The sequence below is a fragment of the Nycticebus coucang genome, chromosome 2 (assembly GCF_027406575.1).
Source record: "Nycticebus coucang isolate mNycCou1 chromosome 2, mNycCou1.pri, whole genome shotgun sequence".
Classification (NCBI taxonomy): domain Eukaryota; kingdom Metazoa; phylum Chordata; class Mammalia; order Primates; family Lorisidae; genus Nycticebus; species Nycticebus coucang.
This window is the reverse complement of record NC_069781.1, coordinates 139,855,104-139,881,046: the sequence shown is the minus strand read 5'-3', so window position 1 is coordinate 139,881,046 and position 25,943 is coordinate 139,855,104. Positions and strand designations below refer to the sequence as shown.

Genomic DNA, 25,943 nt, shown 5'->3' with positions numbered 1-25,943 from the left:
AGCACATGGAGGTTGTTACTCCTTACGCAAAGCCCTCCTCTGGCCCATGGCAAGAGAAAAATTCCAGTGGGATTGTTGCACAGAAATAGTTTCAAGGAAAACCTTACCCCTCCACCACAACGGCTGATTTCCTACAGGTCTAGAAGCATTTGGCAGGGTGGTACTATGTCATACTGATCCCACAGGAGCAATACTGAACAACAAATCTAATGCACCCTTGGTGCCTTCCTCACAGGGGAAACTCAGCAACCCATGGAAAAGGCACATATGCTCAAACAGACTGGGCTTCTCTGCCTCAAGCCCCAGAACATCGTCTGACCTCAGCACTGGACTCTGCCTCCCACCACCACCGTGGAGTCCAGAGTGGATCCATCCTTGGCACCTCCATCCTACCGCACAGTGGTGGCTATGTCACACAGAAGAAGAACAGGAATGACTGGCAAAAGACCCCATCACAAGGAGGAAGGGAGGTGTGTCCACATAGAGACCTTGCGTGTCTACATGCCCATAAAGATGTCACATGGACACCTGACATGATAAACTCTCCTCGACCACAACTAGCCTGAGCTGTGTATTCTCCAGGAAGGCAATACCCCCAGAAATCAAAACATGATCCCCTTAAAATCCAATGGAAAAAAGAAAAAAAGAATCATTGACCCACAATGTACCCAACCTGGGCTGGAAGCAATTCTGGGCCTACATTAAGACTGCATATGCCGCCAGCAAAGAAAATAAGCAGTCGGGGTCTGCCAGGGTTACTTACAAAGAACCTATGCAATCTTGGGAACTTCGCCTCTCCTGTGGACAGGATATCACATTTCCACCCTGCCCCCTTGCTCTAATGTAGCCTGTCTCGCTATATGTGGAACATCCAACACCCAAAGCAGACACTCATTGGTCCCCACGGAGGGCTAGCTAATTGCACACATTGTACTCTGCCCTCCATCCTGCTGGAATAAATAGCTGCCCTGGAATTTGTGTGATCACAATGTATATGCGTGGAAAACAGGGATGCCTTCTGAAGACTCCCATTAACAACATAATTCACTGGCCCAACCTCTCCATCACCGCCTGCTACAGATTCTGCACAATCAGCATGGCCACTCTAATATCCTCGCCCAAGGGCAAACCCCAAAGGATGGCTGAGCCATGGCCTTGGGATCTATGCTTGATCACAAGTGTGGCTTAAGTGGCATTACTACAGTAACCACGCTGTATGGTCAGAGGCAGGCTACTGCCTAGCCCTGATGGTGCCATATGCTTAGTGGGATGCCACTGCCTACCTCTGACGGTTCCACATGTACACTCAACTAACCACTGCTGACAGGCTGTGTGCTTCCACATTCCTCCAGGACACAATACTAAGACTAGTCCATCCCATCACCTGGAGGCTGCCAACTGCACAGAAGACTGTCTTTCCACAACATGAACCACATTGGATGCCCAGAGCGACTCCATGGTGCCACCCACGTGAACAGGCAGAAGTCATCCCTCCCTCTCTATTCCCTGGTAGAGCCATGAGTTGGACCTCAGTTTGATGAGGATGACAGTATTGAGTTTTCACTCATTTTGTTCAGCTTTCTGAGGTATGTTTATTTGGAGTCATCATCGATCTGTGCACATACTATGGCCTGGAACATTAGGAAAGTTATTGTGTTGAGACCCAGTTACTTTCATGATCGCTTGTTCACTTCAGCACAGTGCAGGCATTCAAGGGCTCCCTGGTGTTTCCTGTTAGCGCACATTGGCCACTTGGTTTCTACCTGGACTTTCGTGTCTCTGCTGTGACTCGCCACCTGCTGGGGCAGAAGAAATACATGACTACTTCAGAAGAGGGGCAGGTTCAAATGTCCGAAGGGCCTTAGCATTTGCTCACCCACCCTTGAGATATATCTCCAATCTATCTCTATTTCCTTGGCTTCCCCCAGTTCACATGAGCAGAAACATGCATGCTGGCCTTACACGTATGAACTTTGGACCCGTCTCCAGTGCACTGTCCCACAAACCGACACAGAGGCTTGGACTCTTTGCTTCAGTATCAGCAAGGTCATGCAATATAACCCTGGATGCCTGAGCAGGTGAGCAGGAGGCCTTTGACCTCTGCCTGGATTGGAATAAGCCCGAAACTTCCTGCTCCCCCTCACTGAAATGCAATGGCTTGGGCTGTGAGTCCACATGACAATGCCCAGAAAATACCCCATACTGCTTGCTCATAACACACTCCACATGACATGGGTACCCAGATGTCGGAGCCCTCCTCAGGGGCCAGCACCCAGAGGAAAATCAGCAAGACAACTGTGACTTATCAGAGCTGACTGGGCTTCTCCACCTTGAGGAGAATGTCATCTGGCCTCAGCACTGGACTCTGCCTCCCACCACCACCTTGGAGTCCAGAGTGGATCCATCCCAGCACCTCCATCCTACCACACAGCAGCAGCTGTCACACAGAAGAGGAATAGGACTGACTGGCAAAAGATCACCTCAGAAAGAAGAAGGGAGGTCTGTCCACATAGAGAACTTGCAGATCTACATGCCCATGAAGATGTCATGTAGACACCTGTCGTGGTAAACTCTCCTCAATGACAACTGGCTTGAGCTGTGTATGCTCTAGGAAGGCAACGGCCCCAGAAATAAAAACATGATCCCCTTAAGATCCAATGGAAAAAGGAAATAAGAATCACTGGCCTGCAATGTACCCCAGACTTGGCTGGGAGCAATTCTAGGCCTACATTAAGACTGCATATGCATCCTGCAGAGAAAATTAGCAGTCGGGGTCCAACAAGGGTACCTTTGAGAAATGGAGGCAATCCGGGGAACTATGCCTCCCCTGTAGACAGGGCATCACATTCCCACCCCTGCATCCTTTCTCCTACATGGCCTGCCCCACTATATGGGGAATATCCAAAGCCCAAAGCAGACATTCACGGGTCCCCACGGAGGGCTAGCTAATTGCACATGTTGCACTCTGCCCTCCATCCTGCGGGAATAAATAGCTGCCCTGGAATTTGTGTGATCACAGTGCACATGCAAGCAAAACATGGACACTTCTGAAGACTCCTGCTAACAACATAATTCACTCACCCCAACCTCCCAGCTGTCACCTGCTAGAGATTCTGAACAATCTGCATGACCACTCCAATGTCCCCACGCAAGGACAAACCCCAGACAAAAAATGGCTGAGCCATGGCCTTGGGATCTATGCTCGACCACAACGACCCATCTACCACGAGGGGCTGAACTGGCATGACTACAATAACCACCCCGTATTCTCAGAGGCAGGTTACCGCCTAGCCCTGATGGTGCCATGTGCTCATTGGAAAGCCACTCCCTACCTCTGAGAGTTCCACATGTAGAATCAACTAACTACTCTTGTCTGGCAGTGTGCTCCCCTACTCCGCCTCGACACAGTCCTAAGAGTAGTCCATCCCATCACCTGGAGGCTGCCAACTGCATTGAAGACTGCCTTCCCACAACATGGACCACATTCGATGCCCACAGTGACTCCATGGTGCCACCCACGTGAACAGGCAGAAGTCATCCCTCCCTCTCTATTCCCTGGTGGAGTCATGTGCTGGACCTCAGTTCGATGAGGATAATGGTATACAGTTTTCATTCATTTTGTTCAGCTTTCCAAGGAATGTTTATTTAGAGTCATCATCCATCCACGCACATTCTGTGGCCTCAATATTAGGAAAGTTATTGTGTTGGGAAAAGAGCCCTTTACTTTCAAGATCGCTTGTTCAATTCACCTCACCACAGGTGTTCAAGGCCTCCCTGGTGCTTCCCGTTAGTGCACATCAGCCACTTGGTTTCCACCTGGCCTTTAATGTTTCAGCTGTGACTCGCCACCTGCTGGGGCAGAGGAAACACATGACTTGTTCAGAAGTGGGGCAAGCTCACACGTCCCAAGGGCCTTATCATTGGCCATGCAACCTTTACATATATCTCTTATCTATCTCTATTTCCTTGGATTCCTCCAATTCATGTAAGCAGAAACATATGCACATTGGCCTTACACGTATGAGCCATGTACACATCTCCAGCCCATTGCCTCACAAAATACCTCTGATGCTTGGAGTCCTTGCTTCGGTGTCATCAAGGTCACTCAATATAGCCCTGGATGCCTGAGAGGCTGAGCAGCAGGCCTTTGACCTCTGCCAGGATTGGAATAAGCCCAAGACTTCCTGTACCCACTAACTGAATCGCTATGGCTTGGGCTGGGAGTCCAACAGACAATGCCCTATACTTTTGGCTCACAACACACTCCCATGATATGGGTACCCAGATGTGGGAGCCCTCCTCAGGGGCCAGCATCCAGAGGAAAATCAGAAAGACTTCCGTGACTTATGCGAGCTGTCAGTAAGTCCGCCAGGAACATGATGGGAGAAAACCAACACTACCTTCCCAATTCCTAACCCTGAGCTTGAATCCTAATATGGCATGTGACTTAACCCATACACACAATCCTCCGACCTTTCCCAGCGGGAAACTAGCCAGGTATCAGAAATGTTTCCATGGAAACCAGTTATGGCTGAAACTGCTTGGGCAGATGAGGGAAACGTCCCCCTCTTCACCACAAAGTATTCTCACTATACCAAACCCTCCAAAAGTCTGCTCTACCAAGAGGTCAGGAACACAAATCACATGAACTTAGTTTTCTTCCTCATGTGATACTTGCCTACAGCCAATGCCCCTCACAAAAACCCATACCACCAAGGGCCATCTCCATCTGAAACCCAGAGCCTGGGACGAATGCCCATCGCTGCCAATCGTGCCCACAGTTGCAGCCTGCCAACCAAAACCAAGTCCCAGATTTGACCTGGGCACCTGTGATCCACTCAGGAGTCTTTCACGAAGGACACCAAAGGCAGGAATGTGAAAACACCTATAACCTAAAGAGGGCCCTGGGGAAATGAAATGTAGACACCTTCCCAGGACGGGCTGCCCCACAAGTTTCACAAAGATCTGTGAAATGCCATTCTCCTACCCACTGGAATAGCATCCACGTGTATAGATGACAGCCAACCAGCCCCCTAACAACACCACCCCCTACACATCCAATGGGATTTGTGGCACCTTTGCTTTGGGACTCAAAAACACACAGCCCTACATGGAGGGCATAAGTGTGTCAGTTCTCCACTCAAATTCCACATACGCACACATGAACACAGCATCTTTTGGCCATCCCCACAAACTTCGCCTTCCTCCCTGCGCCCCACCATGAACCAATCCCACACCAGGCAATTCACAAATGCTATAAAACAATCTCTGCAGTGCAGTGGGAAGTTGACACACCCACAACATGCACCATTCTCTATTGGCAGGAGATGTTGCTGGGCACTAGACTCTGGCGTCCCCATAAGCTGAGATGCCAAATATGGACACAAACCCCTGGCACATCAATGGACGGGAAAGCAGTGTGGAAGGTTTGCTTGTGACAGTCTGCCACGGGTACTGCCTGGTCACCTTGGAAACACTATCCCTCCTTTCCTATAGGGAAATGAGCCAATGACTGCCAAGGCGTGGCCCTGTGTTCTATTCCTGACCAGAACAAACTGTCCCCCATAGAGGAGAAAGGAGCATGACCTCAAGAATCACCCTGGGATCAAACAGCTGAGGTAAGATTCACTCTTCCTGTTCTCCATGCACACTCACCAACCCTCGACATGGGAGGGCCAGAAATCACCTCCCTTCACCAAACCTACTCTTTCTTATGGGTCATGTCCTCCACTGGCAATGGCGAACTACCCATTGACTCCTCATTGCTCTGGCAGCACGGCGTCCCAAGCCCTGATAAACACAATGCTGGAAGTCACATGAAAGGCTGGAAGCCATCACACACACTCTCTCTCTCTGTGTCTGTGCCATATCACATTGGAAACATATGTTGCACACTAAGTTCAAAGAGGATGATGGTATAGAGTTGTTACTCATTTTATTCAGCTTTCCAAGGAATGCATATCTGGAAGTCATCATCCATCCATGCAGTTTTTGCCCTGGCCAAGAGGCAAATGCACCAACTAAGGAACAGACACACATACCTTCTCGAAACTCCAACAGCACATGAAAGGCCCCATGACACACCTGCCTGAGAGCTTCCTCCCTTGTCTGGGTACCCCATGATATGACAGTCTCCCCTGAGGACCACTGGCATTCCTTCTGTGGCAACACTGTCTGTGACGTAAAGAGGGAACACATGTCCACTTGAGAACATCAGACAGGAACACAGGGCCAAAGAGCAGGAACATTCATGCCCCTGCACTAAAACCTCCAACAGAGCTTGCTGAACTTCCCCATGTTTGTGGACAGCTGCACGTGAGTGCATGGGGCTCAGGTCCCAGTCATCAACTGGGCCAGCATCTGCACTTTCAAGAGCACGGCCAGGGAAAAAAATTCTCGGCACACGGATATTGTCACTCCTCATGCAAAGTCCTTCTCAGGCTAATTGCAAGAGACAAACTCCAGTGGGATAGTTACGTGGAAATAGTTTCAAGGAAAAACTGCCCCCTCTACCACAAGGGGTGATTTCCTGTGGGCCTATGAGCACTTGGCAGGGCAGAACCATGCTGAATTGATCCTGTAGGAGCAATGCTGAAGCACAAATCTAACGCACACTTTGTGCCTTCCTTACAGGGGAAACTCAACAACCCCCAGAAATGGCACACATGCTCCATCAGGCTGGGCTTCTCTACCTTGAGGCCCAGAACATCATCTGGCCTCGGCACTGGATTCTGCCTCCCATCATCACCCTGGAGTCTATAGCAGATTCATCCCTGACCCCTATATCCTACCACATGGTGGTGGCTCTCTCACACAGAAGAGTAACAGGATTGATGGGCAAAAGACCCACTCGGAAGGAAGGAGACAGGTCAGTCTATATACAGACATGGCAGGTCTACATGCCCATGAAAACATCATGTGGAATTGAAGTGTTGAACCCTCCTCAACCACAATTGCCATGATCTTTCTGTATTCAACAGCCACAGAAATCAAACCATGACCCCCTTAAGATCCAATGGAAAAAGGAAACAAGAATCAGTGACTCACAATGTACCCAACCGTGGCTGGGAGCACTTAAGGGCCTACATTAGGACTGCATGTGCTCCTGCAGAGAAAATTAGCAATCGTGTTCTGGTGGGAGTACCTTCAGAAAAACGAGGCAATCAGGGAACTTCACCTCCCCTGTGGACAGGGCACCACATTCCCACCCCTGCACCCTTGCTCCAACACAGCCTGCCCCACTATATGTGGAACATCTATCACCCAAAGCAGACACTCATTAGTTCCCACAGAGGGCTAGCAAATTTCACACATTGCACTCTACCCTTCATCCTGTCGATATAAATAGCTGCCCTGGAATTTGTGTGATCATGGTACACATACAAGCAAAACATAGACACCTTCTGAAAACTCCTATTAACAACATAATTCACTGGCCCCAACCTCCCCATCACCATATGTCATGGATTCTGCACAACCAGCATGGCCAATCCAATATACTTACCCAAAGACAACCCAAAGACAAAGGATGGCTGAGCCGTGGCCTTGGGATCGATGCTGGACCACAATGACCCAACTTCCACTGAGGCATGAGGGGGCTTTAATGGCACTATTACAGTAACCACTCTGCATGCTCAGAGGCAGGCTGCAGCCTGGACTTGACAGTGACATACACTCAGAAGGAAGCCACTGTCTACCTATGACAGTTCCACATGTACACTCAATTAACCACTGCTGACCACCTGTGTTCTTCCACACTCCACCAGGACACAGTCCTAAGACCAGTCTGTCTCATCACCTGGAGGCTGCCCACTGCACTGAAGACTGCCTTCCCACAACATGGACCACATTTGATGCCCTGAGTGACCCCATCGTGCCACTGATGTGAACAGGTAGAAGTCATCCCTCCCTCTCTATTCCCTAGTGGAGCCATGTGCTGGACCTCAGTTTGATGAGGATGATGGCATAGAGTTTTTACCCATTTTGTTCAGCTTTCCAAGGAATGTTTATTTGGAGTCATCATCGATCCATGCACATTCTGTGGCCTGGAATATTAGGAAAGTTATTGTGTTGGGAAAAGAGCCCCTTACTTTCACAATCGCTTGTTCACTTCACCACACTGAGGCGTTCAAGGGCTCCCTGGTATTTCCCATTCGCACACATCAGCCCCTTTGTTTCCACCTGGCCTTTGGTGTTTCTGCTGTGACTGGCGACCTGCCAGGGCAGAGGAAACACACCACTACTTCAGAAGGGGGGCAAGCTCACATGTCCCAAGGGCCTTAGTGTTTGCTCACCCAACCTTTAGGTATATCTCCTATCTATCTCTATTTCCATGGCTTGCCTCAGTTCATGTGAGCAGAAACATATGCCAGCTTTACCCATATGAGCTTCATACCTGTTTCCAGCATATTGTCTGAAAGAACACCACTGATGCTTGCAGTCCTTATTTTGGTGTCAGCAAGGTCACTCGGTATAGCCCTGGATGCCTCAGCAGCTGAGCATGAGGACTCTGACCTCTTCTTGGATTGTAAATGAGCCTGAGACTTATTCTACCCCCCAAATGAATTGCTATGGCTTGGGCTGGGAATCCAACAGACAATGCCCAGACAATATCCCATGCTTATGGCTCACAACGCACTCCACATGACATGGATACCCAGATGTCAGGGTCCTCCTCAAGAGACAGCACCCAGAAGAAAATCAGCAAGACCACCGTGACTTATCTGAGCTGTGAGTAAGTTTGCCAGGAACTTGATGAGGGAAAACCAACACTACCTCCCCAATTCCTAACCTTAAGCACAAACCAAATGTGGTCTATGCCTTAACCCTTACACAGTGTTGACCTGCTTCCTCGGGAGGAAAGTTGCCAGGTCTCAGAAATGTTTCCGTGGAAACAGATTATGGCTGAAACTGCTTTGGCAGATGAGGGAAACGTCTCCCTCTTCACCAAAAAGTACTATCATCATGCCAATCTCACAAAAAGTCTGTTCTAATAAAAGTTCAGGAACACGAGTTAACAGAACTTAGTTTTCTTCCTTGTGTGAAATTTGCCTGCAGCCAGTTCCCCTCAAGAAAGCCCATACCACCAAAGGGACACCTTCAACTGAAATACAGAGCCTGGGAAGAACACCCATCACTGCTGACTCTGCCCACAGATGCAGCATGGCTATCAAAAACATGTCCCGGATTTGACCTGGGCATGTGTGATCTGCTCACAATTCTTTCACCAAGGACACCAATGGCAGGAATGTGAAAACAAACACAACCCCAAGAGGGCCCTGGGAAACTGAAACGTAGATAAGGACAAGCTTCCCCACAAGTTTCACAGAGATCCATAGAATGCCATCCTCCTACCCACGGGAATAATATACACAATACTGGGTACAGATGACAGCCAGCCACCCACCTACCAACACCACCCCGTCAGCAACAAATGGGATTAGTGGACCCTGTGCTTTGCAACTTTAAAACACACCAACCCTACTTGGAAGGAAAGCATATGCCAGTTCTCCATTCAAATTCCACCTGCACACATATTAACACAGCATCTCTTGGACATCCCACCAACTTCACATGCCTCCTTGGATGCCACCACAACCCAACCCCACACAGGCAGACTCATAAATGCTACATACCAATCTCCACAGTGTGGTGGGAAGTTGACACACCCACAGCACACACCCTTCTCCACCTGCAGGAGACATGGTTGGGCACTGGACTCAGGTGTCCACGTGCACCGAGAAACCCAATGCATTCACCATCCCCAGGCACCTCACCAGACAGGAAAGCAGTGTGGATAGCCTGCTCATGACAGCCTACCACTGGTAGCCCGGACACCCGAGAAACACTGTAACTCCTGCCCTATAGGGAAATGAGCCAATGACTACCCACTTGTGGCCTAGTGTTCTATTCCTGACCAGAACAAACTGTCTCCCATGGGGGAGCAAGGAGCGTGACATCAAGAATCACCCTGGGCTCAAAGAGGCAAGGTAAGATTCACTCTTCCCATGCTGAATGCACACTTGTCAACCTCTCAGCATGGGAGGCCCAGGGCTCACCTCCTCTCACCAACTCTACTATTCCTTCTGGGCCATGTCCTCCACTGGCAATGGCGAACTACCCAGTGACTCCCCATTGCTCTGCCAGCACCACGTCCCAAGCCCTAATAAACACAATCCTGGAAGCCATGTGAATGCATGGAAGACATCCCTCTCTCAGTCTATCCCCCTCTCTCCCTCTCTGAGTCTCTGCCATACTATGTTGGAAACATGTGCTGGACCTCAGTTCGATGAGAACAACGGTATAGAGTTGTCACTCATTTTGTTCAGCTTTCCAAGGAATGCATATCTGGAAGTCATCATCGATCCATGCACAGTTTTTGCCCCTGGCCAAGAGGCAAATGAGCCTGCTGAGGAATAGGCACTCTTACCTTCCCAAAAACTCCAACAGCACACAAAAGGCCCCATGACACAGCTGTCTATGAGCTTTCTCCCATGTCTGAAGACCCCCATGATATGAAGGTCTCCCCTGAGGATTACTGGCATTCCTTCTGTTGCAACGGTGCCTACAATGTAAAGAGGGAACACATGTCTGCTTGAGAACATCAGACAGGGAAACAGGGCCAAAGGGTAGGGAAATTCATGCCCCTGCACTAAAACCTCCCTCAGAGCTTCCTGAACTTCCCTATCATGTGTGCACACCAACATGGGAGTGCATGGAGCTGTAGCTCCCTGTCACCTGCCAACAGGGCCTGCATCAGCACTTTTAAGAACATGGCCAGGGAAAAATCTTCTCGACACATGGAGGTTGTCACTCCTTACGCAAAGCCCTCCTCTGGCCCATCGCAAGAGAAAAACTCCAATAGGATTGTTACACAGAAATAGTTTCAAGGAATACTTCCCCCTTCTGCCACAATGGCTGATTTACTGTGGGCCTAGAAGCAATTGGCGGAGCGGTACCATGCCATATCAATCTCACAGGAGCAATGATGAAGCACGAATCTATTGCACATTTGGTGCCTTCCTCACAGGGAAAACACAGCAAACCACGGAAAAGGCACACATCCTGAAATGGACTGGTCTTCTCCACCTCAAGGCCCAGAACATCATCCCGCCATGGCACTAGACTCTGCTTCCCACCACCACCTTGGAGTCCACAGGGGATCCATCCCCAGCACCTCATTCCTACCACAGAGCAGTGGCTCTGTCACACAAAAGAAGAACATGATTGACTGGCAAAAGACCCCCTCAGAAGGAAGAAGGGAAATCTGCCCACATAGAGACCTTGTGGGTCTACATGCCCGTGAAGATGTCACATGGACACCTAATGTGGTAAACTCTCCTCAACCACAACTTCCCTCAGCTATGTATGCTCTCGGAAAGTAACAGCCCCAGAAATCATAACATGATCCCCTTAAGATCCAATGGAAAAAGGAAACAAGAATCCCTGGCCCAGATTGCATTAATGTACACAGCTATGATTTAATAAAAAAAATAAATTTAATTAAAAAAAGAATCACTGGCTCGCAATATACCTGACCTTGTCTGGGAGCAATTCTGGGACTACATTAAGACTACATGTGCTGCCAGGAGGGAAAATTAGCAGTTGAGGTCTGGCAGGGGTACCTTCAAGAAAACGAGGCAATGCGGGGTACTTGACCTCTCCTGTGGACAGGGTATCACATTTCCACCCTGCCTCCTTGCTCTGACATGGCCTGCCCCACTATATGGGGAACATCCAACCCCCTAAACGGACACTCATCAGTCCCCACAGAAGGCTTGTAAATTGCACGCATTGCACTCTGCTCTCCATCTCGCCAGTATACTAGCTGCTCTAGAATTTGTGTGATCATGGTGCACATGTGAACATAACATGAACACCTTCTGAAGACTCCTGTTAACAACATAACAGGAGAACACCTTCTGAAGACTCCTGTTAACAACATAATTCACTCGCCTCCCCATTGCTGCCTGCTATGGATTCTGCGCAATCAGCATAGCCATTCCAATATCTTCACCCAAGGACAAAGGATGGCTTAGCCATGGCCTTGGGATCTATGCTCGACCACAATGACCCATTTTCCATGGAGGCACAGGGGCTTTAAGGGCACTACTACAGAAACCACCCTGTACGCTCAGAGGCAGGTACCTCCTAGCCCAGACAGTGCCATATGCTCAGTGGGAAGCCACTCCATACCTCTGCCAGTTCCACATGTACACTAAAATAACCACTGCTGACCAGCTGTGTGATTCCCCACTCCACCAGGATACAGTCCTCAGACAAGTCCCCTCATCACCTAGTGGCTGCCCACTGCACTGAAGACTACCTTCAAATAACATGGACCACATTCAATGGCCAGAGTGACCCCATGGTGCCACCCACATGAACAGGTGGATGTTATCCCTCCCTCACTATTCCCTAGTGGAGCCATGTGCTGGACCTCAGTTCAATGAGGATGACGGTATAGAGTTTTAACTCATTTTGTTCAGCTTTCCAAGGAATGTTTATTTGGAGTCATCATCGATCCACACACATTCTTCAGCCTGGATATTAGGAAGCTTATTGTGTTGGGAAAAGAGCCCCTTACTTTCATGGTCACTTGTTCACTTCGCCACGCACCAGGTGTTCAAGGGCTCCCTGGTGTTTCCCGTTAGTGCAAATCAGGCACTTGGCTTCCCCCTGGCCATTGGTGTTTCTGCTGTGACTTGACACCTGCTGGGGCATAGGAAAAACATGACTACTTCAGAAGGGGGGCAGGTTCACACCTCCCAAGGGCCTTAACATTTGGTCACCCAACCTTTACTTACATCTCCTATCTATTTCTATTTCCTTGAGTTCCCCTAGTTCATGTGAGCAGAAATATATGCACCCTGGCCTTACACGTATGAGCTATGTACCAGTGCATTTTCCCACAAATCACCACTGATGCTTGGACTCCTTGATTCGGTGTCAGTAAGGTCACTCAATATAGCCCTGGATGCCTGAGCAGCTGAGCAGGAGCCCCTTGACCTACACCTGGATTGGAATAGCCTGATACTTCCTGCATCCCCTAACCAAATCGCTACAGCTTGAACTGGGAGTCTAATGGACAATGCCCTGTACTTTTGGCTCACAACGTACTCCCTATGATATTGGTACCCAGATTTGGGGGCCCTCCTCAGGGGCCAGAACCTGGAGGAAAATCAGCAAGACTACCATGACTTATGCAAGCTATCAGTAAATCCGCCAGGAACGTGATGGGGGAAAACCAACACTACTGTCCCAATTCCTAATCCTGAGGGCGAATCCCAATATGGCATGTACCTCAACCTGTACACATAATCCTCCGCCCTTCCACAGGTGGAAACAAGTTAGGTCTTAGAAATGTCTCCGTGGATGGGCAGCGCCTGTGGCTCAGTGAGTAGGGCGCCAGCCCCATATGCTGAGGGTGGCGGGTTCAAACCCAGCCCCAGCCAAACTGCAACCAAAAGAAAGCCGGGCGTTGTGGCGGGCGCCTGTAGTCCCAGCTGCTCAGTAGGCTGAGGCAAGAGAATCCCATAAGCCCAAGAGTTAAGACGTTGCTGTGAGCCGTGTGACGCCACAGCACTCTACCTGAGGGCAGTACAGTGAGACTCTGTCTCTACCAAAAAAAAAAAAAAAAAAAGAAATGTCTCCATGGAAACTGGTTATGGCTGAAACTGCTTGGGCAGATGAGAGAAATGTATCCCTGTTCACGACAAATTATTATCACCATACCAATCCCTCCAAAAGTCTGCTCTAACCAGAAGTCGGGAACATGAATCAACTGAGCTTAGTTTTCTTCCTCGTGTGATACTTGCCTCCAGCCAGTGCCACTCATGAAATCCCATACCACTAAGAGTCATATCCAACTGAAACCCAGAGCCTGGGCAGAACACCCATTGCTGTCAATCTTGCCCACAGATGCAGCCTGGCAATCAAAACCAAGTCCTGGATTTGACCTGGGCACCTGTGATCCACTCAGGACTCTTTCACGAAGAACATCAATGGCAGGAGTATGAAAAAAACATAAAATCAAGAGGGCCCTGAGAATTGACATTTATGCAACTTCCTAGGACAGGCTGCCCCACAGGTTTCACAGAGATCTGTGGAATGCTATCCTCCTACCCACTGGAATAGCTTCCACGTGTATGGATGACAGCCAGCCAGCCCCCTAACAACACCATCCTGTCTGCATCCAACAGGATTAGTGACACCTTTGCTTTAGGACTCAAAAACACACAACCATACATGGAAGGCACGAGTGTGCCAGTTCTTCACTCAAATTCCACATGCATACACGTGAACACAGCATCTCTTAGCCATCCCCACAAACTTCGCGTTACTCCCTGCACCCCATCATAACCCAACCCCACACCCGACTCACCAGTGCTATGAAACAATCTCTGCAGTGTAATGGGAAGCTGACACACCCACAATACGCACCATTCTCTACCAGCAGGAGATGCCGCTGGGCACTGGACTCTGGTGTCCGCATGAGTTGAGAGACCAAATGAGGACATCATCCCTGGCACCTCTCCAGACAGGAAAGCAGTGTGGAGAGCCTGCTCATGACAGCCTGCCACTGGTACTGCCTGGTCACCTGAGAAACACTATCCCTTCTTCCCTACAGGGAAATGAGCCAATGACTGCCTAGGCATGGCCTAGTGTTCTATTCCTGACCAGAACAAACTGTCTCCCATGGAGGAGCAAGAAGCACCACCTCAAGAACTACCATGGAATCAGACAGCCAAGATAAGATTTATTCTTCCAGTTCTCCATGCACACTAACCAACCCCTTGCCATGGGAGGGCTAGGGCTCACCACTCTTCACCAAACGTACTCTTCCTTGTTGGTCATGTCCTCTACTGCCAATGGCGAATTACCCAGTGACTCCACATTGCTTGGGCAGCACTGCGTCCCAAGCCCTGATAGACACAAGCCCTAGAAGCCACGTGAGTGCATGGAAAACATCCCTCCCTTTTTCTATCCCCCTCTCTCTCCCTATTCTCTCTCTCTCTCGTGTCTCTGCCATATCATGTTGGAAACACGTGCTGGACCTCAGTTCGATGAGGAAGATGGTATAAAGTTGTCACTAATTTTGTTCAGCTTTCCAAGAATTGCATATCTGGAAGTCATCATCGATCAGTGCACAGTTTTTACCCCTGGCCAAAAGGCAATGGCCTGCTGAGGAATAGGCATTCTTACCTTCCCCAAAACTCCAACAGCACACCAAAGGCCCCAAGACACAGCTGTATACAGCTTCTTTCGATGTCAAAGGTCTCCCCTGAGGACCACTGGCATTCCTTCTGCACCAACAACATCTGTGATGTAAGGAGGAAATACATGTCTGCTTGAGAACATCAGACAGGAACACAGGGCCAAAGGGCAGAAACATTCACATCCCTGCACTAAAACCTCCATCAGAGCTTCCAGAACTTCCCCATGTTTGTGGACACCTGCAGGAGAGTGTGTGGGGCTCAGGTCCCAGGCACATGACAACTGGGCCGGCATCAGTACTTTCAAGAGCACGGCCAGGGAAAAAACTTCTCGGCACACAGAAGTTGTCACTCTTTATGCAAAGCCCTCCTCAGGCTCATCTTAAGAGACATACTCCAGTGGGGAAGTAGCGTGGAAATAGTTTCAAGGAAAACCTGCCCCCTCTATTACAGGGGTGATTTCCTGTGGGCCTAGAAGCACTTGGCAGTGCAGTTGTATGCCATATTGATCCCAGAGGAGCAATGCTGAAGCACAAATGTACCACACCCTCGGTGCCTTTCTCACAGGGGAAACTCAGCAACTCCCAGAAAAGGCACACATGCTCAAACCTACTGGGCTTCTCTGCTTAAAGGCCCAGAACATCATCTGGTCTCAGCACTGGACTCTGCCTCCCACCATCACCTTGGAGTCCAGAGCAGTTCCATCCCCGATACCTACATCCTCCCATGTGGTTGTGGCTCTCTCACATAGAAGAGCAACAGGACTGACTGGCAAACACCCCCTCAGAAGAAATGGAGATAGGTTTGCCCACAGAGACATTGCAGACCTATATGCCCATGAAAATGTCACGTGGACAACTGACATATTGAACTCTCCTCAACTATAACTAACATGATGTTTCTGTCCTCCAGAAAGGCAACAGCCCCAGAAATCAAAACATGATCCCCTGAAGATCCAATGGAAAAAGTAAACAAGGATCACTGGCCTGTAATGCACCCGACCTTGGCTGGAGCACTTACGGGCTTATATTAGAACTGCATGTGCCTCCTGCAGAGAAAATTGGCAGTTGGGTTCTGGCAAGGGTACCTTCAACAAGCCAAGGCAATCAGGGGAACTTTACCTCCACTGTGGACAGGGCATCACATTCCAGCCCCTAAAGTGAAATGTAGACACCTTCTCTAGAAAGGCTTCTCCACAGAGTTCACACAGATCCATAGAATGCCATCCTCCTTCCCACCAGAATGGTAGCCACATGTAGATATGACAGTCAGCCATCGCCCTACACCACCACCACCTCAGCAACTAATGGGATTAGTGCCCCCCCGCTCTTTGGGACTCTAAAACAGTAAGCCCTCCTTGGAAGGCATGTGTGTGCCAGTTCTCCACTCAAATGTCACCTGAACAAATGTGGACACAGTATCTCTTGGCCATCCCCGCAAACTTCACGTGCTTCACTAGGCCCCACCATGACCAACCGCACATGGGCAGACTCACAAATGCTATGCACCAATCTCCACAATGTGGTCAGAAGATGACAAACCCACGTGTCTACGTTTCACTTCAGAGGCTAGAATGTGATGCCCTGTTCACAGCGGAGGTAAAGTTCCCACACACCACGCACCCATTCCAACCTGCAGGAGACATCACAGGGCACAGGATCGGGTGTCTCCATATGCGAAGAAACTCCTTCACCATCCCCCGACACCTCAGAAGACAGGAAAGCAGTGTGGATAGCCTGATCGTGACAGCCTCCCACCAGTACTGCCCAGTCACCTGAGAAACTATCCCTCCTTCCCTATAGGGGAATGAGCCAATGACTGCCCAGGCATGGCCTAGTGTTCTTTCCTGAACAGAACAAACTGTCTCCCATGGGGGAGCAAGGAGCATGACTTCAAGAATGACCCTGGGCTCAAAGAGGCAAGGTAAGATTCACTATTCCTGTGCTGAATGCACACTCCTTAACTTCTCACCATGGGAGGGCCAGTTCTCATCTACTCTAACCAACTCTACTATTACTTCTGGGCCATGTCCTCCACTGGCAATGGCGAACTACCTAGTGAATCTCTATTCCTCTGGCAGCACCATGTCCCAAGTCCTGATAACCACAATGATGGAAGCCACGTGAGTGAATGGAAGCCATCCCTCTCTTTTTCTATCACACTCTCTCTCTCTATTCTCTCTCTCTTCCTTTCTGTGTCTGCCATATCACGTTGGAAACACGTACTGGACCTCCATTCAATGAAGGAGATGGTATAGAGTTGTCATTCATTTTGTTCAGCTTTCCAACGAATGCATATCTGGAAGTCATCATCCATCCGTGCACACTTTTTGCCCCTGGCTAAGAAGCAATGGTCTGCAGAGAAATAGGCACTCTTACCTTTCCGAAAACTCCAACAGCATATGAAATAACCCACGAGACAGATGTCTGTGAGATTCTTCCCATGTCTGGGAATGCCACTATACGAAGGTCTCCCCTGAGGACCACTGGCATTCCATCCATGGCAACAGCATCTGTGATGTAAAGAGGGAACACATGCCTGCTTGAGAACATCAGACAGGAACACAGAGAGAAAGGGTATGGACATTCATGCCCCTGCACTAAAACTTCCCTCAGAGCTTCCTGGACTTACCCATCCCCTGTGGACACCTTCAGGGAGTACATGGGGCTGCAGCTCCCTGTCATGACAACAGGGCCTACATCAGCACTTTCAAGAGCATGGCCAGTGAAAAATCTTCCCAGCACACAGAGGCTGTCACTCCTTATGCAAAGCCCTACCCTTACCCATTGCAAGAGACAAACTCCAGTGGGATAGTTGCATGGAAATAGTTTCAAGGAAAACCTGCCCCCTCCAACACAATGGCTGATTACCTACAGGCCTAGTAGCATTTGGCAGGGTGGTAACATAACATATTGATCCCACAGGAGCAGTGCTGAAGCACAAATCTACCACACCCTCAGTACCTTACACACAGGGGAAACTCAGCAACCCCCAGAAAATGCACACATGCTCAAACCAACTGGGCTTCTCTGCCTCGAGGCCCAGAACACCATCTGGCCTCGGTACTAGACTCTGACTCCACCATCACCTTGGAGTCCAGAGCGGTTCCCTCCCCGACACCTCCATCCTACCTCGTGGTGGTGGCTCTGTCACACAGAAGAGCAACAGGGCCGACTGGCAAAAGACCTTCTCAGGAGGAAGGAGATAGGTCTGTCTACCTACAGACCTTGCAGATCTACATGCACATGACGATGTCACACGGACACCTGACGTGTTGAACTGTCCTAGAACACAACTGCCATGAGCTGTCTGTATTCTAGGAAGGTAACAGTCCAGAAACCAAAACATGATCCCCTTAAATCCAATGGAAAAAGGAAATAAGAATCACTGACCCACAATGTACAGCTCCTTGGCTGGGAGCACTTCTGGGCCTACATTAGTACTGCATATGCTCCCGCAGAGAAAATTAGCAGTCGTGTTCTGGTGGGAGTACCTTCAAGAAACCAAGGCAATATGGAGAAGTTCACCTCACCTGTAGACAGGGCATCACGCGTTCCACCCCTGCATCTATGCTCAGATTTGGCCTGCCCCACTATATAGGGAACATCCATTGCCCAAAGCAGACACTCAGCAGTCCACACGGAAGGCTAGCAAATTGCACACATTGCAGTCTGTCCTCCATCCCACTGGAATAAATAGCTGCCCTGGAATTTATGTCATAACGGTGCACATGCAAGCAAAACATGGACACCTTCTGAAGACTCCCATCAACAACGTTAAATTAATGGCCCGAACCTCCCCTTCACAGCCTGCCATGGATTCTGCACACCCAGCAGGGCTACTCTAATGTCCTCATCCAAGGACAAACCCGACACAAATGATGGCAGACCCTTGGCCTTGGGCTCTATGCTCAACCACAATGACCCATCTTCCACTGATACACAAGGGGCTTTAGTGGCACTATTACAATACCCACTCTGTCTGCTGACAGGCAGGCTACAGCCTAGGCCTGACAGTGCCATATGCTCAGAGGGAAGCCACTACCTACCTCTGACAGTTCCACATGTACACTCAACTAACAACTGCTAACTGGCTGTGTGAGTCCCCTTTCTGGCAGGACAAAGTCTTAACACCAGTCTGCCCATCACCTGGGTACTACCCACTGCACTGAACACTGCCTTCTCACAACACAGACCACATTCGATGCTCTATGCAACCCCATGGTGTCACCCACGCGAACAGGCTAACATCAGCCCTCCCTTTCCTTTCCCTCTTGGAGCCACGTGCTGGACCTCAGTTCGATGAGGACGATGGTACAGAGTTTTCACTCATTTTGTTCAGCTTTCCAAGGAATGTTTATTTGGAGTCATCATCGATCCACACACATTCTGTGGCCTGGAATATTAGGAAAGTTATACTGTTGGGAAAAGAGCCCTTACTTTCCCTATCGCTTGTTCACTTCGCCATGCAGCAGGCGGTCAAGGGCTCCCTGGTGTTTCCTGGTAGTGCACATCAGTCACTTGGTTTCCACCTGGCTTTGCTTTTTCTGCTGTAACTTGTCACCTGCTGGCTCAGAGAAACACACAACTACTTCAGAAGGGAGGCAGGTTCACATGTCCCAGGGGCCTTAGTGTTTGCTCACCCATCCTTTAGGTATATCTCCTATCTATATGTATTTCCATGGCTTCCCCCAGTTCACGCAAGCAGAATCCTATGCACACCAGCTTTACCTGTATGAGCTTTGTACCCATCTCTAGCCCATTATCCCATGAAACACCACTGATGCATGGACTTCTTGCTTCAGTGTCAGCAAGGTCACTCAATATAGCCCTGAATGCCTGAGCAGCTGATCAGGTGGCCTTTGACTGCCCCCTGGATTGTAATAAGCCCGAGGCTTACCCCATGCCCCAAGTGAATTGCTATGGCTTGGGCTGAGAGTCCAACAGATAATGCCCAGACAATGCCCCTTACTTTGTGCTCACAACGTACTCCACTTGATATGGGTACCCAGATGTCAGGGCCATCCTCAGGGGACAGCACCCAGAGAAAATCAGCAAGACTACCATGCCTTATGCGATATGTCAATAAGTCCACCATTATCTTGATGAGGGAAAACCAACAGTACCCTCCTAATTCCTAACCCTGAGCATGAATCCCAATGTGGCCGGTGCCTTAACCTGAACAAAGTCTCTTCCCCCTTTCCCCACAGGGAAAGTAGCCAATTCTCAGAAATGTTTTCGTGGAAACAGGTTATGGCTGAAAGTGCTTTGGTAGATGAGGGAAATGTCTAGCTCTTCACAACAAAGTATTATCATCACGCCAATCCCTCCAAAAGTCGACTCTACCAAGAGGTCGGGAACACGAGGCAACCAAACTTAGTTTTCCTCCTGTGTGATACTTGCCTCCAGCCAGTGCCTCACAAAAGCCCATACCACCAGGGGCCATCTCCAATTGAAACCCAGAGACTGAGAAGAACACCCATCGCTGTTGACTTGCCAACAGATGCAGCCTGCTGATCAAAAACATGTAGCAGATTTGACCTGGGCATATGTGATCTGCTCACAACTCTTTCACCAATGACACCAACGGCAGGAATGTGAAAAAAACGTAACCCCAAGAGGGCCCTGGGGAACTGAAAGGTAGACACTTTCCCAGGATGGGCTTCTCCACAGGATTCACATAGATCCATGGAATGCCATCCTCCTTTTCACTGGAATGGCAGCCACGTGTAGGTATGACAGTCAGCCGGCGCACTAACACCACCACCACCTCAGCAACCAATGGGATTAGTGCCCTCTGTTCTTTGGGACTCTAAAACAGTAAGTCCTACTTGGAAGGCATGTGTATGGCCAGTTCTAGTCTCAACGTGGACATAGCATCTTTTGGCCAACCACACAAACTTCACATGCTTCCCTAGGACCCACATGGGCAGACGTACAAATGCCAATCTCCACAGTGTGGTGGGAAGCTGACACTCCCAGAGCACACACCCTTCTCAACCTGCAGGAGACATCGCTGGGCACTGGACTCAGGTGTCCCTGTGTGCCGAGAAACCCAGAGTTCACCATCCCCCACCACCTCACCAGACAGGAAAGCAGTGTGGATAGCCTGATTGTGACAGCCTGCCCGGTCACCTGAGAAACACTATCCTTCCTGCCCTAAGGGAAATGAGCCAATGACTGCCCAGGCATGGCCTAGTGTTCTATCCCTGACCAGAACAAACTGTCTACAATGGGGGAGCAAGGAATATGCCCTCAAGAATCACCCTGGGCTCAAAGAGGCAAGGTAAGATTCACTCTTCCTGTGCTGAATGCACATTCACCAACACCTCACCACGGGAAGGCCAGGGATCACCTCCTCTCACCAACTATTCTATTCCTGCTGGGCCATATCTTCCACTGGCAATGGTGAACTACCCAGTGAATCCCCATTCCTCTGGCAGCACTGTATCCAAAAACCAGATAAACACAATGCTGGAAGCCATGTGAGTGCCTGGAAGACATACCTCTCTCTCTATTCTCTCTCTCTCTCTGGGTATCTCTGCCATATCATGTTGGAAATACAGGCTGGACCTTAGTTTGATGAGGAAGATGGTATACAGTTGTCACTCATTTTCTTTAGCTTTCCAAGGAATGCATATCTGGAAATCATCATCCATCCATGCACAGTTTTTACCCCTGGCCAGGAGGCAATGGCCTGCTGAGGAATAGGCACTCTTACCTTCCATAAAACTCCAAAAGCACATGAAAGATCCCACAACACAGCTGTCTGTGAGCTTCTTCCCATGTCCAGGGACCCCACTATATGAAGGTCTCCCCTGAGGACCACTGATATTCCATCTGTGGCAATAGCATCTGCAATATAAAGAGGGAATACATGCCTGCTTGAGAACATCAGACAGGAACACAGAGTGAAAGGGTCAGAACATTCACGCCCCTGCACTAAAACCTCCCTCGGAGCTTCCTGGACTTCCCCATCCCCTGTGGAAACCTGCATGGGAGTGCATGGAGCTACAGCTCCCTGTCACATGCCAACAGGGCCTGCATCAGCACTTTCGAGAGCATGGCCAGGTAAAAATCTTCTCCACATACAGAGACTGTCACTCCTTACACAAAGCCCTCCTCTGGCCCATCACAAGACACAAACTCCAGTGGGATAGTTACACGGACTGGGCTTCTCCATCTCGAGGCCCAGAACATCATCTGGCCTCAGCACCGGACTCTGCCTCCCACCATCACCTTGGAATCAAGACCAGATCTATCCCGAACACCTCCATCCTAGCATGTGGTGGTTGCTCTATCACAAAGAAGAGCACAAGGAAGGAAGGAGATACGTCTGTCGACACACAGACCTTGTGGATCTACAAGCCCATGAAAATGTCATGTGGACACCTGACATGTTGAACTCTCCTTGACCACAACTGCCATGAGCTTTCTGTGCTCTAGAAAGGCAACAGCCCCAGAAACAAAACATAATCCCCTTAAGATCCAATGGAAAAAGCAAACAAGCATCACTGACCTGTGATGTACCCGACCTTGGCTGATAGTACTTCTGGGCCTACATTAGGAATGCATGTGCCTCCAGCAGAAAAAATTAGCAGTTGTATTCTAGCAGAGGTACCTTCAAGAAACTGAGGCAATCTGGACAAGTTCACCTCCTCTGTGGACAAGGCATCATGTTCCATCCCCACATCCTTGCTCAGACCTGGCCTGCCCCGCTATATGGGGAACATTCATCACCCAAAGCAGATACTCATCAGTCCCCACGGAAGGCTAGCAGATTACACACATTGCATTCTGCACTCCATCCCGCTGGAATAAATAGCTGCCCTGGAATTTTTGTCATAATGGTACACATGCAAGAAAACATGGACATCTTGTGAAGACTCCCGTGAACAACATAATTCACTGGCCCCATCTTCCCCATCACGACCTGCCATGGATTCTGCACACCCAGCACGGCCACTCTAATATCCTCACGCAAGGATAAACCCAAGACAAAGGATGTCTGAGCCTTGGCCTTGGGCTCTATGCTCCACCACAATGACCCATCCTTCAATGAGGCACGAGGGGCTTTAGTGACACTATAAACAGTACCCATTCAGTTTGCGGAGAAGCAGGCTACAGCCTAGGCCTGACAGTGCCATATGCTCAGAGGGAAGCCAGTAGCTACCTCTGACAGTTCCACATGTACACTCAACTAACAACAGCTGACCGGCTGTGTGCTGCCCCACTCTGCCACAACACGGTCCTAAAACCAGTCTGCCCATCACCTGGAGGCTGCTCACTATACTGAAGACTGCCTTCTCAAAACACAGAACACATTTGATGCTCTAAGAGACAATATGGTGTCACCCATGTGAACAGGTGGACGTCATCCCTCCCACTCTATTCCCTCTTGGAGCCATGTGCTGGACCTCAGTTTGATGAGGATGATGGTACAGAGTTTTCACTCATTTTGTTCAGCTTTCCAAGGAATGTTTATTTGGAGTCATCATCGATCCACGCACATTCTGTGGCCTGAAATATTAGAAAGGTTATTCTGTTGGGAAAAGAGCTTCTTACCTTCACAATCGCTTGGTCACTTCGCCACAAAGCAGGCGTTCAAGGGTTCCCTGGTGTTTCCTGCTAGTGCACATCTGCCACTTGGTTTCCACCTGGCCTTTGGTGTTTCTGCTGTGATTCCTCACCTGCCGGGGCAGAGAAAACACACAACTACTTCAGAAGGGGGACAGGTTCACACGTCCTAAGGGCCTGAGTGTTTCCTCACCCAACCTTCAGGTATGTCTCCTATCTACCAGTATTTCCATGGCCTCCCCCAATTCACAATATCAGAATCATATACACGCCAGCTTTACCTGTATGAGGTTTTTACATCTGGAGTCCATTATCCCATGTAACAGCACTGATGCATGGACTTCTTGCTTCAGCGTCAACATGATCACTCAATATAGCCTTGGATGCCTGAGTACCTGAGCAAGAGGCCTTTGACCTCCCTCTGGATTGTAATAAGCCTGAGAATTACCCCAGGCCCCAACTGAATTGCTAAGACTTGGGCTGGGTGTCCAACTGATAATGCCACAATATGTACGCCAGGAACTTGATGAGGGAAAACCAACACTACCTTTCCAATTCCTAAACCAGACCATGAATCTCAATGTAGCCTGTGCCTTAAACCTTAGACAGTTTCCTCCTCCCTCCTCCAGGGGGAAAGTAGCTAGGTCTCTAAAATGTTTCCATAGAAACAGGTTATGGCTAGAACTGCTTTGTCATATGAAGAAAATGTTTCCCTCTTCACCACAAAGTATCGTCACCACGCCAATCCCTCCAAAAGTCAGCTCTACCAAGAAGTATGGAACACGAGTCAACTGAACTTAGTTTTCTTCCTTGTGTGACACTTGCCTCTAGCCAGTGCCTCACAAAAGCGCATACCACCGAGGGCCATCTCCAATTGAAACCCAGAGACTGGGAAGAACACCCATCGCTGCCAACCTTGCCCACAGATGCAGCCTAGCAATCAAAAACATGTAGCAGATTTGACCTGGGCACGTGTGATCTGCTCACGACTCTTTCACCAAGGACACCAACTGCAGGAATGCAAAAACAAACGTAACCCCAAGAGGGCCCTGTAGAAATGAAATGTAGACACCATCCTAGGACAGTTTTCCCCACAGGTTTCACACATATCCATGAAATGCCATCCTTCTACCCACCAGAATAGCATCCACAATACTTCGTATAGATGACAGTCTGCCAGCCACCTAACAATAGCACCCTATCAGCAACCATCAGGATTAGTGGCCCCTGTGCTTTGGGACTTGAAAACACACAACCCTACTTGGAAGGAAAGTGTGTGCCAGTTCTCGGCTCAAATTCCACTTGCACGCACGTGAACACAGCATCTCTTGGCCATCCCACAAGCTTCACATGCCTCCCTGGGTCCCAGCATGATGCAATCCCACATGGGCCAACTCACAAATGCTATGTACCAATCTCCCCCGTGTGGTGGGAAGTTGACACACCCACAGCACACACCCTTCGCAACCTGCAGGAGACATCGCTGGGCAATGGACTCGGGTGTCCCTATGCCCTGAGAAACCCAATGCGTTCACCATCCCCTGGCACCTCACCAGACAGGAAAGCAGTGTGGATAGCCTGTTCATGACAGCCTGCCACTGGTACTGCCTGGTGACCCGAGAAACACTATCCCTCCTGCCCTACAGGCAAATGAGCCAATGACTGTCTAGGCATGGCCTAGTGTTCTATTCCTGACCACAGCAAACTGTCTTCCATAGGGGAGCATGACCTCAACAACCACCCCAAGCCGAAAGAGGCAAGGTAAGATTCACTATTTCCATGCTGAGACATACTCGCCAACCTCTCACCACGGAGACCCAGGGCTCACCTCCTCTCACCAACTCTACTATTCCAACTGAGCCATGTCCTCCACTGCAATGGCGAACTACCATTGTGACTCCTCATTTCTCATGCAGCAGTGTCCCAAGCCCTGATAAACACAATGCTGGAAGCTACGTGAGTGCATGGAAGACTTCCTTCTCTCTTTCTATCTCTCTCTCTCTCTCTCTCCTGTCTTTCTGCATCTCTGCCATATCATGTTGGAAACACGTGCTGGACCTCACTCTGACGAGGAAGATGGTATAGAGTTGTTCACTCATTTTGTTCAGCTTTCTAAGGAATGCATATCTAGAATTCATCATTGATCCATGCA

The 25,943-nt window shown here is 49.5% G+C and overlaps 12 non-coding genes across 12 annotated transcripts; all 12 read right to left on the bottom strand.

The window, feature by feature from the left end:
* Positions 1–1,524: 1,524 nt before the first annotated feature.
* Positions 1,525–1,615, bottom strand: LOC128580231 (small nucleolar RNA SNORD116). The gene has a single exon (XR_008378561.1). It is a non-coding gene; the product is annotated as a small nucleolar RNA SNORD116 (small nucleolar RNA).
* Positions 1,616–3,573: 1,958 nt separating this feature from the next.
* LOC128580212 (small nucleolar RNA SNORD116) lies at positions 3,574–3,664 on the bottom strand. The gene has a single exon (XR_008378542.1). It is a non-coding gene; the product is annotated as a small nucleolar RNA SNORD116 (small nucleolar RNA).
* Positions 3,665–5,889: 2,225 nt separating this feature from the next.
* LOC128580240 (small nucleolar RNA SNORD116) lies at positions 5,890–5,982 on the bottom strand. Its single transcript, XR_008378570.1, has one exon. It is a non-coding gene; the product is annotated as a small nucleolar RNA SNORD116 (small nucleolar RNA).
* A 1,956-nt stretch (positions 5,983–7,938) lies between these two features.
* On the bottom strand, positions 7,939–8,029 carry LOC128580211 (small nucleolar RNA SNORD116). Its single transcript, XR_008378541.1, has one exon. It is a non-coding gene; the product is annotated as a small nucleolar RNA SNORD116 (small nucleolar RNA).
* A 2,246-nt stretch (positions 8,030–10,275) lies between these two features.
* On the bottom strand, positions 10,276–10,367 carry LOC128580200 (small nucleolar RNA SNORD116). Its single transcript, XR_008378531.1, has one exon. It is a non-coding gene; the product is annotated as a small nucleolar RNA SNORD116 (small nucleolar RNA).
* Positions 10,368–12,435: 2,068 nt separating this feature from the next.
* LOC128580207 (small nucleolar RNA SNORD116) lies at positions 12,436–12,526 on the bottom strand. The gene has a single exon (XR_008378538.1). It is a non-coding gene; the product is annotated as a small nucleolar RNA SNORD116 (small nucleolar RNA).
* Positions 12,527–15,052: 2,526 nt separating this feature from the next.
* On the bottom strand, positions 15,053–15,144 carry LOC128580214 (small nucleolar RNA SNORD116). The gene has a single exon (XR_008378544.1). It is a non-coding gene; the product is annotated as a small nucleolar RNA SNORD116 (small nucleolar RNA).
* A 2,297-nt stretch (positions 15,145–17,441) lies between these two features.
* LOC128580220 (small nucleolar RNA SNORD116) lies at positions 17,442–17,533 on the bottom strand. Its single transcript, XR_008378550.1, has one exon. It is a non-coding gene; the product is annotated as a small nucleolar RNA SNORD116 (small nucleolar RNA).
* A 1,970-nt stretch (positions 17,534–19,503) lies between these two features.
* On the bottom strand, positions 19,504–19,594 carry LOC128580202 (small nucleolar RNA SNORD116). Its single transcript, XR_008378533.1, has one exon. It is a non-coding gene; the product is annotated as a small nucleolar RNA SNORD116 (small nucleolar RNA).
* A 2,189-nt stretch (positions 19,595–21,783) lies between these two features.
* LOC128580230 (small nucleolar RNA SNORD116) lies at positions 21,784–21,875 on the bottom strand. Its single transcript, XR_008378560.1, has one exon. It is a non-coding gene; the product is annotated as a small nucleolar RNA SNORD116 (small nucleolar RNA).
* A 1,752-nt stretch (positions 21,876–23,627) lies between these two features.
* Positions 23,628–23,718, bottom strand: LOC128580204 (small nucleolar RNA SNORD116). The gene has a single exon (XR_008378535.1). It is a non-coding gene; the product is annotated as a small nucleolar RNA SNORD116 (small nucleolar RNA).
* A 2,127-nt stretch (positions 23,719–25,845) lies between these two features.
* Positions 25,846–25,938, bottom strand: LOC128580223 (small nucleolar RNA SNORD116). The gene has a single exon (XR_008378553.1). It is a non-coding gene; the product is annotated as a small nucleolar RNA SNORD116 (small nucleolar RNA).
* Between the last annotated feature and the right edge of the window lie 5 nt (positions 25,939–25,943).